Source organism: Atractosteus spatula, chromosome 5, assembly GCF_055471065.1.
Source record: "Atractosteus spatula isolate fAtrSpa1 chromosome 5, fAtrSpa1.hap1, whole genome shotgun sequence".
NCBI classification, from domain to species: Eukaryota; Metazoa; Chordata; class Actinopteri; order Semionotiformes; family Lepisosteidae; genus Atractosteus; species Atractosteus spatula.
In genome coordinates, this window is record NC_142710.1 from 9,046,219 (window position 1) to 9,061,313 (window position 15,095).

At 44.6% G+C, this 15,095-nt stretch overlaps 1 protein-coding gene across 1 annotated transcript in view; it reads right to left on the reverse strand.

The window, feature by feature from the left end:
- Positions 1 to 15,095, reverse strand: part of LOC148834004 (uncharacterized) — a 51,597-nt gene that overhangs the window by 20,570 nt on the left and 15,932 nt on the right. The window lies entirely within an intron of this gene.

Sequence of the window (15,095 nt, forward strand, 5' to 3'; positions counted from 1 at the left end):
CAGGATAGGAGACAGAGTGAGAGAGAGAAGAGATCATAGACAATCCCTCAGTAATAAACACACAACAGAATAGGAGACAGTGAGAGAGAATAGAGATCATAGACAATCCCTCAGTAATACACACAACACGACAGGAAACACAGTGTGAGAGAGATTATTTACTTCCATTTGCTCTCATTTTAGTATAAGCCCCATATACATTACTGCACAGTGTTTTTATCACTGCGCTTAACTGAACTGTGCTTTACTGCACTGTACTGTGTGTTACCATGTTCCCACTGGACGTCACTCCCTGCACTCTGCTTTTACCATAATTTTACTGGGCTTTACTACAATGTACTGTGCTTTTATTGCAGTCCAACCAGGCTTAACTGTGCTGTGCATTTACACTGATCTTTTCTGAGCTTTACTGCTTTAAGCATAATCTCTCTGGTCTCTGCTGCACTGCACTGTGATTTTAACACAGTCTGACTGTGGTAGCACTTTTCAGCACTCTACTGCAGTTTGAGCTTGAATACACTTTTTTGGATTTTGTGGAATAGAATTAAATCAATTATTTGGGTTTGTATATGAACATGGTCTCCTGGTAGTCTGTGAGGTAGGCGTAGATGCAGTTTGTCCTTACAGGAATGTGATCTAACGACTCCTTTGACAGAAAGTTTTTCTCTTTGACATCTCAAACGAAGAATTTGTTTTTCATCATTTTTGGAACCCTCCACCCAAGTGCCTTCGGGCCCACATTATTCATTTATCACACATCACGAGACTTCTCCTTACTGGGCTGGTAGCTTTCACACGGAGGTATATGACACAGCCTTCAGACACACAGTAGGACTTCACAGTTTCAGGCTTATTTGTGGCCAACGTGTTGAGATGTTGTTTGAAATGTTTGAATACCTTGAAATAGTCAAGTTTGTGCTGAATTACCAAAACTTAAACTCCCCTGATTTGGACGATATTTCAGATATTTTGAATCATTTCCCTGTGTCCTTGTCTAACTGGCTGTCTAATTGAAAGCCGGTTTCTAATTGAAGGCCAATCAGAGCCCATGTTCCCGGGCTAGTCGGACGTGGGGTCCTGTTTGAGCTCAGTGTGATCTGGCCTTTCTGAGTTTCTGTTAATCCTAGATGCTGACGTGGCCCCAGTTACCATTATTTTATTTCCAGGTTCTGTGCCCTCAAAAAATACCTTCGGTACACTGGCAATTCTGTTTCTGTTTTCAAAGAAAGTTGCCATAATAAGTTTATATTAAAGAAAGTAGAAAAATACACAAGCTAAGTTGGGGAAATTTTTACCATAAATACCCCCCTAGTTTTCCCATGAAATCTTGGACGCAGTTTTGACACACAGTATTCTGGCGCACATTAAACAAGATGGTGCCATCTTGTGTGCGACTCTCTCGCTGATGTTGCTTGTTTTTGTGTCGTGTCTCATTTTCCGTGCAAAAAGCTCCGCGTGGGACCATCACCCACCACCGGCAAGGTTTAGAGCTTCGGATCTGACTGAATCTGACGCAGTGGATCCGGAAGCACACGGCTCTGGCTTCTGGAGCAGTGAGCAAACGGGGACACGAGCGCAGGAGGGGGAGGGGTAGGAGTCGCGGCGCGTCGGCGCCCGCCGGCCCCCAGCATCCTGCTGGCAGAAGTGCAGCCGCTGGACAGTAAGGCCAACGGACTTCACTGTCGCATCAACGCTCAGGCGTCCTCTGTTTCACTGAAGCCCGACGTTCCCGGTGCCGCTGTACAACCCGCTGGATTCCCGCTGTGCAGAATGGACCGCACACAGCGGCGGATTGAGGTGATCAGACCCCCCCAACCCCACCCCATTACCAGAGAAACACGAGCGAAAAGACTGGAATAATTCAGTGACGCGTTCAGACTACGAGCTGCTACCGCCGATTCAAACAGAATGTAATGTGGCAGGAAACACACACGTACACACACACACACACACACACATGTACACAGGGAGCACACACACACACACACATACACACACAGGGAACACACACGTACACAGGGAGCCCACACACACACACACAGGGAACACACACGTACACAGGGAGCCACACACACACACACACACACACACACACGTACACAGGGAGCCCACACACACACGCAGGAAACACACACGTACACAGGGAGCCCCCACACACACGTACACAGACACACACACACACACGCAGGAAACACACACGTACACAGAGAGCCCACACACACACACACACACAGGGAACACACACGTACACAGGGAGCCCACACACACACACACACACACACACACGCAGGAAACACACACGGACACAGGGAGCCCACACACACACACACACACACACACACACAGGGAACACACACGTACACAGGGAGCCACACACACACACACACACACACACACACACACACACACACACACACACGTACACAGGGAGTCCACACACACACACGCAGGAAACACACACGTACACAGGGAGCCCACACACACACACGTACACAGACACACACACACGTACACAGGGAGCCCACACACACACACACACACACACACACACACACACGTAGCTGGGCTAACTGGTAGCTGGGCACCTCAATTAAGTCGCTTTAACATGCTAATGCATTGGTGTAACAGTCCGGGAGTGGCAAGCTTCCAATGTCAACTCGACTCGATTGGAAGACAATGAACGTATTTTAGCCCTAAATGAATTAATAGCAAACATGGTTTACATAAAATACATTTTTCCAAGAAAGTTTATAATAATGCGATCTATAGTTGAAATCTGAGCCTAAATATGAAGGAAAAGCATTTTCAGAGAGCAATCACGCTGTGTTTATGTAGAAAAAGCGATTAGGTTTATGAGCAATCTAATTACCTATTCGCTTAAAACGCTATATAAAATAAAGTTTATTTAGAGATGAATGATCAGTGTCGCAGTTTAAATAATTTTCGTAGGAGGGCTTGGACAGATTCCAAGTGCATTTTTGCAATTTACGTTGAATTGTCCAATGTGCTGTTGTAATACAGTTTAGAATACAGTTAGTCTAAGCTTTATCAGCTTTATTTATGGGTTGCAATTTAGAAAAAGTCAAAAACTCAAAATGCAATTTAGAGCTTTCTGGCAAGAGGAGACACCAAATTATAATGTAACATGCCACTGTTTGTGCATGAACAAAGTTATACTGCAATTTCCCTTAGATACGAGATTAAAAAAAATAAATTTTTTGAATCCCCGGTGGAACACACTCCATAAGAATCAGCGCTTTTATACACATATATATCGCCTTTAAACACATATATTTAAACACGCGTTTACGATTTAAATCAAAACGCGATTCAAATCAATATAAATGTTTATTTCGTAACGCATAGGTGACTATTCACTGTTATTAAAAGACTTAAATTCGATCATGTTGTGATATTTAGAAATATAAATTTGTTTGGTGCGAGTGAGGTTTTATTTAATCTCCGACCAAGGGAAACGTTTCATTTTTTCAAAGAAATGTTTGTTAAAAAATAAAGTGATACACCAATGCATTAGCATGTTAAAGCGACTTAATTGAGGTGCCCAGCTACCAGTTAACACTGTACTTCCTACAATACTTGTGAAACCGGTTTAATTCGTCACAGCCAGCACTCCTGCAGAGAGGGGGTTGTACTCGTAAAGTAGAAGCAGGCGGGATTTCCAGCGAAAGACACCCCCCCTCAAAAACCCAGCAAGCAGTAAGGCTTTATGTTGAAAATTGAGGTGGATTTTGTTTATGATAAACAGGATAAACTGGGATGGGAGGAGGGTTTGGTTTTGCATAAGGGGCGGGATTATGATAATTGGAGGAATTTGCGAGAGTATAATGGTTTGATATATTTGATTTTGTATTGTGGTCGTTATCTATGTTTTTGGTTGGTATTATGTTTATATGGTTGTTTTTGTTGGTTGGTTGTTATTATGGTTATTAATAATACGATCTATAGTTGAAATCTGAGCCTAAATAAAAAGAAAAAGCAAGTGATTAGGTTTATGAGCAATCTAATTACTTATTCGTTTAAAACGCTATAAAAAATAAAGTTTATTATTAATTTGCTGGACAGAGCGGTGAACATTATTATGCATAAGACAAAGATAACGATCCTGATCAGTTTAGAAATCTGTGTACGCTGTAAGGTTTTTACTTCTTAAACTTTTAAAATACACGTTTCGAATAGAAAGAAATCCTCTTCCTGGTACAGTTGCATGAAGTGAGAGGCGAAACAGCCCTACACAGCCCTGTCGCAGTACACGGATATAATCATACCGTTATTAATTTCTTTAGATACGCGATTCCATATTCTATTCCCTATTAATCAAATTCTAAAAGTATGCTTGTTGACTCCGGTATCACGTTAGTTAAAGACTTCGAAGCTTACAATGTTTAGGGAGAAATGGAATACTGGTGGGTATGTTTTCTTTAAAGTACCGAGACCAGCCATATATTGTATGTTTATGTTCCAAAATTAATATCGTTTATGGCCTCCACACGCGTTACAGTATGCTCCTATTCTTTTTATGCTCAGCTACTAAGATTTCCCTTCAGTGGTAAAATTCAATATCTACAACGGGCACAGCAAAGACGTTTACTGTAAGTCTTTCTACGACAGACCAACGGACCACGAGTGCCCCTGTTGGTCAACCAATCACGTACTGCGGTGCCACACGTCATCTTGCGTCACACTGTGCGACGCCACCTGCGGTACGTGTCTGTAATGCGCACTTTGAATGGCTGCATCTGTATAAAGGCAGCACCAATGGTATTTGGCTACTAGATGAGCTAAACATCTTCTACTCCTGCTATGAGGCTCAGAACACCGAGCTGCTATCAGGGCTCCCAGTGAACCAGGAGACTTTGTGTTACAGCTGTCTAAACATGAGGTGCGTAAAACCTTAAAGAGAGTGAAAACCCATTAACCAGCTGGCCCATGTGGTGTCTCCCCTCGTGTTCTTAAAACCTGTGCAGACCAGCTAGACCATGCAGACATTTTTAACCTCGCTTTGTCCCTGTCAGCTGTACCAGAGTCATTCAAGGAAATCACAATTGTGCCACTGTCCGATGAGACAAAGAACTTGTTTGAGCAACTACCACCAAGTGACACTCGCTTCAATGGTGATGTCGCCTGGAAAGACTAGTGTTGTCTTATATACTGTAAACTGCACTGTCCCAGACTCCCTTGACCCTCTTCAGTTCGCTTACCGCTCAGATAGGTCTGTTGATGATGCCATATCTTTAGCACTCCATACTATCCTAGAAGATAGGCCACCCGTGTTAGGATGATGTTAATAGATTACAACTCAGCCTTTAACACAATTGTTCTCACCAAGATGGTCCTAAAGCTCAGGAATCTGGGGTTAAAAGAAACATCACTGTGAATCAGTGGTAGGGGTAGCATTTAATAATCTGACAGCTTGTGGGAAGACATTCTCTCTGAATCTGGAGGCTCATGTCTTGGTGACCAGAGGTCAGGGGGGAGAAAATGAGGAACCAGGATGACTGGTATCCTTAGCGATACTTCCGCCTTCCTGAGACAGGGAGTTGTAAAAACGTCCACAATAGAGGGGAGCTGTACTCTAGTGATGGACTGGGCTGACCTGATCACCCCCTGTAATGCCATCCAGTCGGACAACGAGCTGCTGGCAGACCACACTGTGATCCCACAGGTGATCCCACACTCTCAACAGAGCACCTGCAGACTGGAGTAAGAATACCTGCAGATAGATCAATATTTTTCAACTGTCTGAGGAAGTAAAGGTGCTGTTGTGCCTTCATCAGTAACAAAGGTACCCAGGAACCTGAAGCTGCAGACCATCTCTACAGCCACCCCATCGATGTGAATAGGGGTGTGGTCCCCACCCTGCTGTCTAAAATTCACAACCAGCTCTTTGGTTTTGCTGACGTTGAGGGAGAGATCATTGTCAAGGCACCACTCCACCAGGGTCCTGACCTCATCCCCATAGGCCCTCTCATCGTTACTGGTGAACGTAAAGGCGAAAGGGTTGCAGGTGAATGGAGCCTATCCCAGAAAGCAACGTGGGCAGGGCAGGGTACGCCCTCTCTGGGATGCCAGTCGATAACTGGGCGACTCCCTCCAAGATCAAATTTCCTAGAAGCCCCTAAGACTACCAGCACGTGTGGACTGTGAGAGGAAACCAGTGAACCTTGAGGAAAACCACACCAGGAAGAGTGGATCATTAAAACACCACCCAGATACTGTAGTATGCCAGGAATTGAGCCCAGGTCCCCAGTGCTGGAGATAAATGGGGTAACCACTGTGTTACTATGCAACTGTGTCTCTGCCCTACAGAGAGACCCTCAGTAAAAATCACACATACTAAGAGATCACTTATTCTCCCTCAGTAATATACACACAAAAAATCAGGCGACACCTTGAGAGAGAGGAAATAAAAGATAAACTCTCAGTAATAAACACAACAGTGCAAGAGACACAGTGAGGAAGGATATAACAGGGAATCCCTCAATTATAAACACACAACAGAACCCCTTAGTTTTAAAAACACACAACTGGACTGAACACAGACAACAGAGAATCCATCAGTAATAAACACACACAACAGGACAGGGGACACAATGAGAGAGAGAGAGGAGATCACAGAGAATCCCTCAATTAATAAACACACACAACAGGACAGGAGACACAGTCAGAGAGAGGAGATCACACAGACTATCTCATTAATAAACACACACAACAGGACAGGAGACACAGTCAGAGAGAGGAGATCACACAGACTCTCTCATTAATAAACACACACAACAGGACAGGAGACACAGTGAGAGAGAGGAGTATGCTCTTATTATAATCCTATAATGATTTACTACACTTACCTTTTACCAGGATCTTACTTTTTGGGATTTATGGAGTTACAATTAGCAGTGCCTCATCCTCCCCACTGTGGGGTGTGTGGGAGCTGTAGTGGCTGCAGGCTGTGTCTCCACCCTCCTGCTGCCCTGCACTGAGGACTGAGGAGGGAAGGTGTGATGAGATCCTGGCTGTAGAGAGGAGCTCCTGCTCGGTGTAGTGAGCTTTCAATTTATTTGTATATAGCACCTTTCACAACAAGGTTGCCCCAAGGTGCTTAACAATGCAAGTGACCCTACATGTTGTGAATACAGAACAGAAAAGACCAGGAGACAACGGAGGCGAGGAACCAAAAACTCCTTCGTAAGGAGAAAAAAGTCCTCTAGGGATCCAATGTCAACTGGCTGCCCAACCCCTTTGGGCATGCTAACATTATACAATTAAAAAAGAAATAAATGAATGAGGGTATTAATCCAGCCATCATGTCTTCTGTGTGTCAGTACTCCATGCAGATCTCTGTTGACCAGTAAATCCTCCTAAACGATAGCTATATCCACGATGTCCCTCTTGGATCCATGGCAATGATGCAGCATCCAGCTCAGATGGTGCCCAGCCTGGGCGCCATCCGGACAGGTGGGGAGGAGAATAGGATAGTCTGGTCAGAACAGATGTATCTACCTGGTGGGCCAACAGAGAGACACACAATGGCCTGTACAGCAGCACCAGCAGCCATGGTGGCAGCAGGCTATAATGTAAGGTGTGAGTAGGCTAGGCTGAAGTAATAGGTCTTCAGTCTGGATTTGAATACTGAGATTGACATTCCTCCCCTGTGTCCAGCCTGCAATCCTCCCCTGTGTCCAGACAGCAATCCTGCCCTGTGTCCAGCCTGCAATCCTCGCCTGTGTCCAGACAGCATTCCTGCCCTGTGTCCAGCCTGCAGTCCTTTGCTGTGTCCAGACAGCAATCCTGCCCTGTGTCCAGACAAAGATCCTCCCCTGTGTCCAGCCTGCACTACTGTCCTGCATCAGGACCCTGCTTCAGCCTGCCTGTCCCTTGTCCTCCCCTGCCCCTGAGACTCTGCAGGCTCTGCTCAGCCTCCTGGTGGACCATGCTGATGACACTGTCTTGCCCAGCTCCACAGGGGTAGACCGCCAAGCCCTGCTCTGTCTGTGACTCTCTGTCCTGTTTCTTTCTCTGTCAAGCAGAGTCCAGGTGTGTAACACCCCCCTGTCATTGTCATGGTGGGCGGTGCATTGCAACAAAGATCAATTCTGTACTTTTTTAAACATGCTCAAGATTTGCAGTGCGAAATTTGCCTGTAGAGTATTGTTTTTCTGTGCAAAAATGTGGTCTAACAGCATAGAAAGTGTCTGACCTCTAATTTGGTGTGGTGTATCAGAGGAATGTGGTTTTCACTGGGATGTAGTTCTGCAGGCAGAGAAGCCCTGGAGGTCCACAGGCTATTTTCTGGGGTGTTAAATAAGTAGACGTCACCTTTCAGACCTGGAAGGATTCGTTTACAACATCTCGATAGGTGAGAAAACACTCAAATACCCAGTAGAACTGTTTGAAATCAGATTTGTGAGGCATGGAAAAATCTTGACTGATTGGATGCAGGGAGACAAGATGGAGTCACAGTGCAAACAAGGATTCAGACTAACACTAAGCTACATCACAGGTGTTACATCTATAAATGTTATTTTTTGCAGACTGTAAAAAGTGCAGGAAGAAGCTGCTATAGAGTGTCAGTTCATCCAGTGTCCTATGACACGTTTCATTAATATAAAGACATATTTTCCCCCATGATCCCACTTTACTGGCCCCAGCACATTATTATTATTCATGCTGTGGAAGACTGAGTGAAAAGGTCAAGACAGTGACTATGCGCAGGAAAGGTTTTCTGTTCTCACCTACTGTAAAACCACTGTCTTAGTTGCAAACTAAAGCCTGTGATTCCTCACACCCATTCAACCAGAGAGAAATGAAACAGAGTGCAGGATGCCAAATGGCATCTTCCTGTCCTGTTTGTTTGACTTCTGACACTGTCCCTTTCCCTGTACGTTCCTTTGATATGTTAAAGTCTTGCCTACAATTAATGTATAAAAAGGAAAGTGTCACTTCAGTCCAGTGAGCATGTCTTGAGTGCTAGGGGAAACACCTCCTCTGTGATATGCTCCCCTTCAGCTGATTGAATTAAAGATCTCTGTTTGACAATCTCCTAACCTGAGTGAAGACTGAGTTTTCTTTGACAATGCTGGGAAGCAAGCTTGCAGCGCTTGATCTGATTCTGCCCTGAAGCCCAGGCAGCACTGATGACAGTGACGCCACATTCTCAGTTCTTATTTTTGCGTCTATCACTGCCTTGTTTTTCAGCCCAGGTCGCTCATACACAGATTGTTACAAGGGATATGCCGATGAGGGAGGAAGGATCCTGTGTGTTTTCCTGAATATTTCTGAGAATCGGGGAAGAGGGCCAGCCCATCACAGGGCACAGACAGACACAAACATACACGCGCTCACACCAGGGCCAATTTTTCTCAGAAACCAAAATCCTACCAGCATGTCTTTGGACTGTGAGAGGAAACTGGAGCAGCCAGAGGAATCCTATGCAAACTCCATGCTGATAAATCCTCAGGAATTTAACCCAACACCCCAGTGATGTGATACTGTAATTCTAACGATGGTACTATCATGCCAACCCTAAACAGAGTAATAAACACACAGCAGGACAGGAGACACAGTGAGAGAGAGAGGAGATCACAGAGAATCCCTCAGTAATAACCACACACAACAGGACAGGAGACACAGTGAGAGAGAGAGGAGATCACAGAGAATCCTTCAGTAAAAAACACAATAGGACAGGAGACACAGTGAGAGGGAGAGGAGATCATAGAAAATCCCTCAGTAATAACTACACACAACAGGACAGGAGACACAGTGAGAGAAAGGAGATCACAGAGAATCCCTCAGTAATAAACACACACCACAGGACAGGAGACACAATCAGCGAGGAGTGAGCTTTTATTATGATGTTACAGTTGTAATACACCTACTTTTCGCCAGGATCTTACTGTTTGTGATTTTATGGTATCAAACTAAGTATAAATTCTGACTAAATAAACCCAATTGTACAGCATGGAATTCAGTTGAGAGCTTCTAGTTGTTTTTCTGTGCAACAATGTGGTTCTCTGTGATCTCCTCTCTCACTGTGTCTCCTGTCCTGCTGTGTGTGTTTATTACTGAGAGATTCTCTGTGATCTCCTCTCTTTCTCACTGTGTCTCCTGTCCTTTTGTGTGTGTTTATTACTGAGTGAGTCTCTGTGATCTCCTCTCTCTCATTGTGTCTCCTATCCTGTTGTGTGTGTTTATCACTGAGTGAGTCTCTGTGATCTCCTCTCTCTCTCTCACTGTGTCTCCTGTCCTGCTGTGTGTGTTTATTACTGAGAGATTATCTGTGATCTCCTCTCTCTCTCACTGTGTCTCCTGTCCTGCTGTGTGTGTTTATGACTGAGGGAGTCTCTGTGATCTCCTCTCTCTCTCACTGTGTCTCCTGTCCTGTTGTGTGTGTTTATCACTGAGTGAGTCTCTGTGATCTCCTCTCTCTCTCACTGTGTCTCCTGTCCTGTTGTGTGTGTTTATCACTGAGTGAGTCTCTGTGATCTCCTCTCTCTCACTGTGTCTCCTATCCTGTTGTGTGTGTTTATCACTGAGTGAGTCTCTGTGATCTCCTCTCTCTCTCTCCCTGTGTCTCCTGTCCTGTTGTGTGTGTTTATTACTGAGTGAGTCTCTGTGATCTCCTCTCTCTCCCTGTGTCTCCTGTCCTGTTGTGTGTGTTTATTACTGAGTGAGTCTCTGTGATCTCCTCTCTCTCACTGTGTCTCCTGTCCTGCTGTGTGTGTCAATGTGGTTTGATGGCACTGGAAGCCCCTGAGCTCTGAGCTGCTGTGGGGTGGCGGAGGAATGTGTTTTTCACTGGGATGTCGTTCTGCAGGTACAGAGGCCCCGGAGACTGACGGCTTATTTTCAGGGATGTTCGAGAAGATGACAGCCCCTTTACAGATCTGACAGGTTTTTTTCTACAATTTGAAAAATGAAAAAAATGTCAAAACACCCAGTAAAACTGTCCAAAAAATGTTTTTGAGGCCAGACGTACTGTAGCTAAGGAGCAATCTTCAGTGACTGGCTGCATTGAGAAAGATTGTAAAAAAAACAGTTCAGATAAATGACATTACAGGAGCTGATGATAGTAAAGCTGACGCTGAGGGAGAGGTCATTGTCAAGGCACCACTACACCAGGGTCCCGACCTCATCCCCATAGGCCCTCTCATCGTTACTGGTGAATGTAAAGGCGAAAGGGTTGCAGGTGAATGGAGACTATCCCAGAAAGCAATGTGGGCAGGGCAGGGAACGCCCTCGCTGGGATGCCAGTCGATAACTGGGCGACTCCCACCAAGATCAAATTTCTTAGAAGCCCCTAAGACTACCAGCATGTGGTGTGTGTTTATTACTGAGTGAGTCTCTGTGATCTCCTCTCTCTCTCACTGTGTCTCCTGTCCTGCTGTGTGTGTTTATTACTGAGGGATTCTCTGTGATCTCCTCTCTCTCACTGTGTCTCCTGTCCTGTGGTGTGTGTGTATTACTGAGGGAGTCTCTGTGATCTCCTCTCTCTCTCTCACTGTGTCTCCTGTCCTGTTGTGTGTGTTTATTACAGAGGGAGTCTATGTGAGCTCCTCTCTCTCTCACTGTGTCTCCTGTCCTGCTGTGTGTGTCAATGTGGTTTGATGACACTGGAAGCCCCTGAGCTCTGAGCTGCTGTGGGGTGGCGGAGGAATGTGTCTTTCACTGGGATGTCGTTCTGCAGGTACAGAGGCCCCGGAGACTGACGGCTTATTTTCAGGGATGTTCGAGAAGATGACAGCCCCTTTACAGATCTGACAGGTTTTTTTCTACAATTTGAAAAATGAAAAAAATGTCAAAACACCCAGTAAAACTGTCCAAAAAATGTTTTTGAGGCCAGACGTACTGTAGCTAAGGAGCAATCTTCAGTGACTGGTTGCATTGAGAAAGATTGTAAAAAAAACAGTTCAGATAAATGACATTACAGGAGCTGATGATAGTGAAGCACACAGCTCTTTGAAATTCTCTGTTCTTCTTTTTATGTCCATCTAAGTGGCAAAACTGAGCATTCAAAGGTTGTCTTGTTTTCCATCTCACAGCACATCTATATACATATAAAGATCTTCCAGCATATTGTGTCCAGGTAACTTGAAAGCCTGATTTCTCTTCCCATGTGATTCCTTGAGTCAACAGTCCTGCAGTAGAATCTTTAGTCCCAGTACAGTATAACAGTCCTGTTACAATAGGAGCTCCAGTCCCAGTACAGTAGAACACTCCTGTTACAATAGGAGCTACAGTCCCAGTGCAGTACAACAGTCCAGTTACAATAGGGGCTACAGTCCCAGTACAGTAGAACAGTCCTGTTACAATAGGGGCTACAGTCCCAGTCCAGTACTCCTGTTACAATAGGATCTACAGTCCCAGTGCAGTACAACAGTCTGTTACAATAGGAGCTACAATGCCAGTATAGTACAACACTCTGTTACAAGAATGAGCTACAGTCCCAGTTCAGTAGAACAGTCCTGTTACAAAGGAACAAGTAATAGTTTTATTCCATGCTGAAAAGAGAAGAGAGAAAACAGTGTTTTGCTCAGTGACAATTCCAGTTGCCTTGTGGGAGGTTTGAATGAGCAGGATTTTGCCATTAATTAAACCGACTATGTAACGGAGGCTGGATGAATGACCAGTACAACAGTCTGTTACAATAGGAGCTACATTCCCAGTACAGTACAACAACCCTGTTACAATAGGAGCTCCAGTCCCAGTACAGTAGAATACTCCTGTTACAATAGGAGCTACAGTCCCAGTATAGTACAACAGTCCTGTTACAATAGGGGCTACAGTACCAGTATAGTACAACAACCCTGTTACAATAGGACCTACAATCCCAGTACAGTACAACAGTCCTGTTACCACAGGACCTACAGTCCCAGTACAGTGGAACAGAGCCCTTTGGAAACCGACAGTATGTGAACATAGGGAGGACAAACACATTCCACACAGATCACACTCAAGGTCCAGCATCGAACCCAGGGCCCTAGTACAGTACTTTGAGGCAGAAATGTTAACCACAGTGCCCCCATATCACCCATAACAGAGAAACCCTCAGTAACACACACACTCAGGAGAGGAGACACAGTGAGAGAGGAGTGTGTTTTTACTATATTTGCACTGGGATGTACCTGACATCCCTGTTACCTTGATCTCACTCTTCCACATTCTAAAGAATCAAGTACAATTTGCATAAATTCTGTACATTTTTACACAGACACAATAATTACATTGCGTGAGTTAGCTCAAAGGTTTTTCTGCACAAAAATGTGGTCTAATGGCTCAGACGATCAGGAAGCTCTTATACGCTGTGGTGTGTTCAGAGGAATGTGTGTTTCAGTGTTCACCTGTAGTTCTGCAGGTACAGTGCCTGCAGAGAATCCACACACTCTTTCCAAAGTAACACATCTTGTCACTTTACAGCCTGAAATCATCATTTATTTTTCCATTATTTATACAAAGAGTGTTTTATAACCATCTCCTGCTCTGTGCCTTTTCACAGCTTTATCCTGGAGGTGTTGTTGCCCATAGTTGTCTTTTTACTGGGAGATCCACTGCCCAGCAGAGGAGACCTACTGGAGTTCATTCTGAATCATCAGAATCATGACAGGTGAACACAGGTGGAGGTTAGTTAGTTTATTGTGTGATTCAGAAGGCTAGTGTTTACATTAATTAGAGTAAAGTAGTAGTGACACTGATTTCCAGTTGCTCTAAGGGGTGTGAACACTTCTCCAAACTATTTTTCTAGATTCCCATTCGGAATTAAATCTCAGAATGAGTGTTTGTTTTCCACTTGGAGGTGTTTTGCTACGATGTGTAAATAAAGGTCAAACAAATTCAGATTCAATGTGTCTCGACTCCAGGCTGTTAGGCCACAAAATGTATTACTTTTTACCTCATAGTTTTTCTCTACTGTGCAAAGAGGTAGTGTAACAGAACAGAAATTCACATTGGAAAGGGTGTGTAGACTTTCTATAGGCACGTTTCTCCATCAGAGGCTCTGGAGGTTAATAAGTTATGAAATAACTTTTTGTAACTGCACAGAACATTGACTAACTGTACACTCCAGTACATTAACACTGCACTGAGAAAGAGGGGTTAATACAGACACACTGACTGGACACTCCAGTACATTAACACTGCACTGAGAGAGAGAGGTTAATACACACACCCTGACTGGACACTCCAGTACATTAACACTGCACTGAGAGAGAGAGGTTAATACAGACACACTGACTGGACTCTACAGTACATTAACACTGCACTGAGAGAGAGAGGAGTTAATACAGACACACTGACTGGACACTCCAGTACATTAACACTGCACTGAGAGAGAGGGGTTAATACAGACACACTGACTGGACACTCCAGTACATTAACACTACACTGAGAGAGAGAGAGGGCTTAATACAGACACAAGTAATAGGTTTATTCCATGCTGAAAAAAAGAAGAAAGAGAACACAACGTTTCAGCCGTGGAGCCTTCTTCAGGTGTGAGAGAGACAGGGCAGTAAGCAAAGGTAAAGTAGCGGGAGAACAAAGGTTGGGAGGGAGGAGGAGTGAGAGGCGCGAGCAGGGGACAGAAAGAGAGGCCAATCAAGAGGTGTGAAGTCAGAATGGGTGCAGAGAGGTGTGAAATGAAACTTCCAATGAATGGAGAAAATTTAAAAGAACAGTAGTTTGTCGTTAAGGGAAGGGAGAAGGTGTGATCCTAGCTGCAGAATAATTTTAGTTTCGGTGGTCTTTCTGATGTATGAGTTTGGAAAACCGTCTTTGAGAACACAGACGGAGAGATTAGAGTGGTCGTGGCCGTCAGAGGTGAAATGAGAAACAATGGGCTTGGAGAGATCTTTAATCTTCACAGCCCTGACGTGTTCTCTGAAACGGTCTCCGAGTCTCCTTCCTGTTTCTCCAATGTAGATGGCTGGGCATTTACTGCAAGAGATACAGTAAATAAGGTTGCTGGAGGTACAAGATGCTGTCTGGGTGATCCGGAATTGTCCTGAGGGGCCTTGAATGAGTGTGGTGGTGGCTGTGTATTTGCAGGTGATACAGCGAGCTCTGTTGCAAGGGAAAGTGCCTGGTGT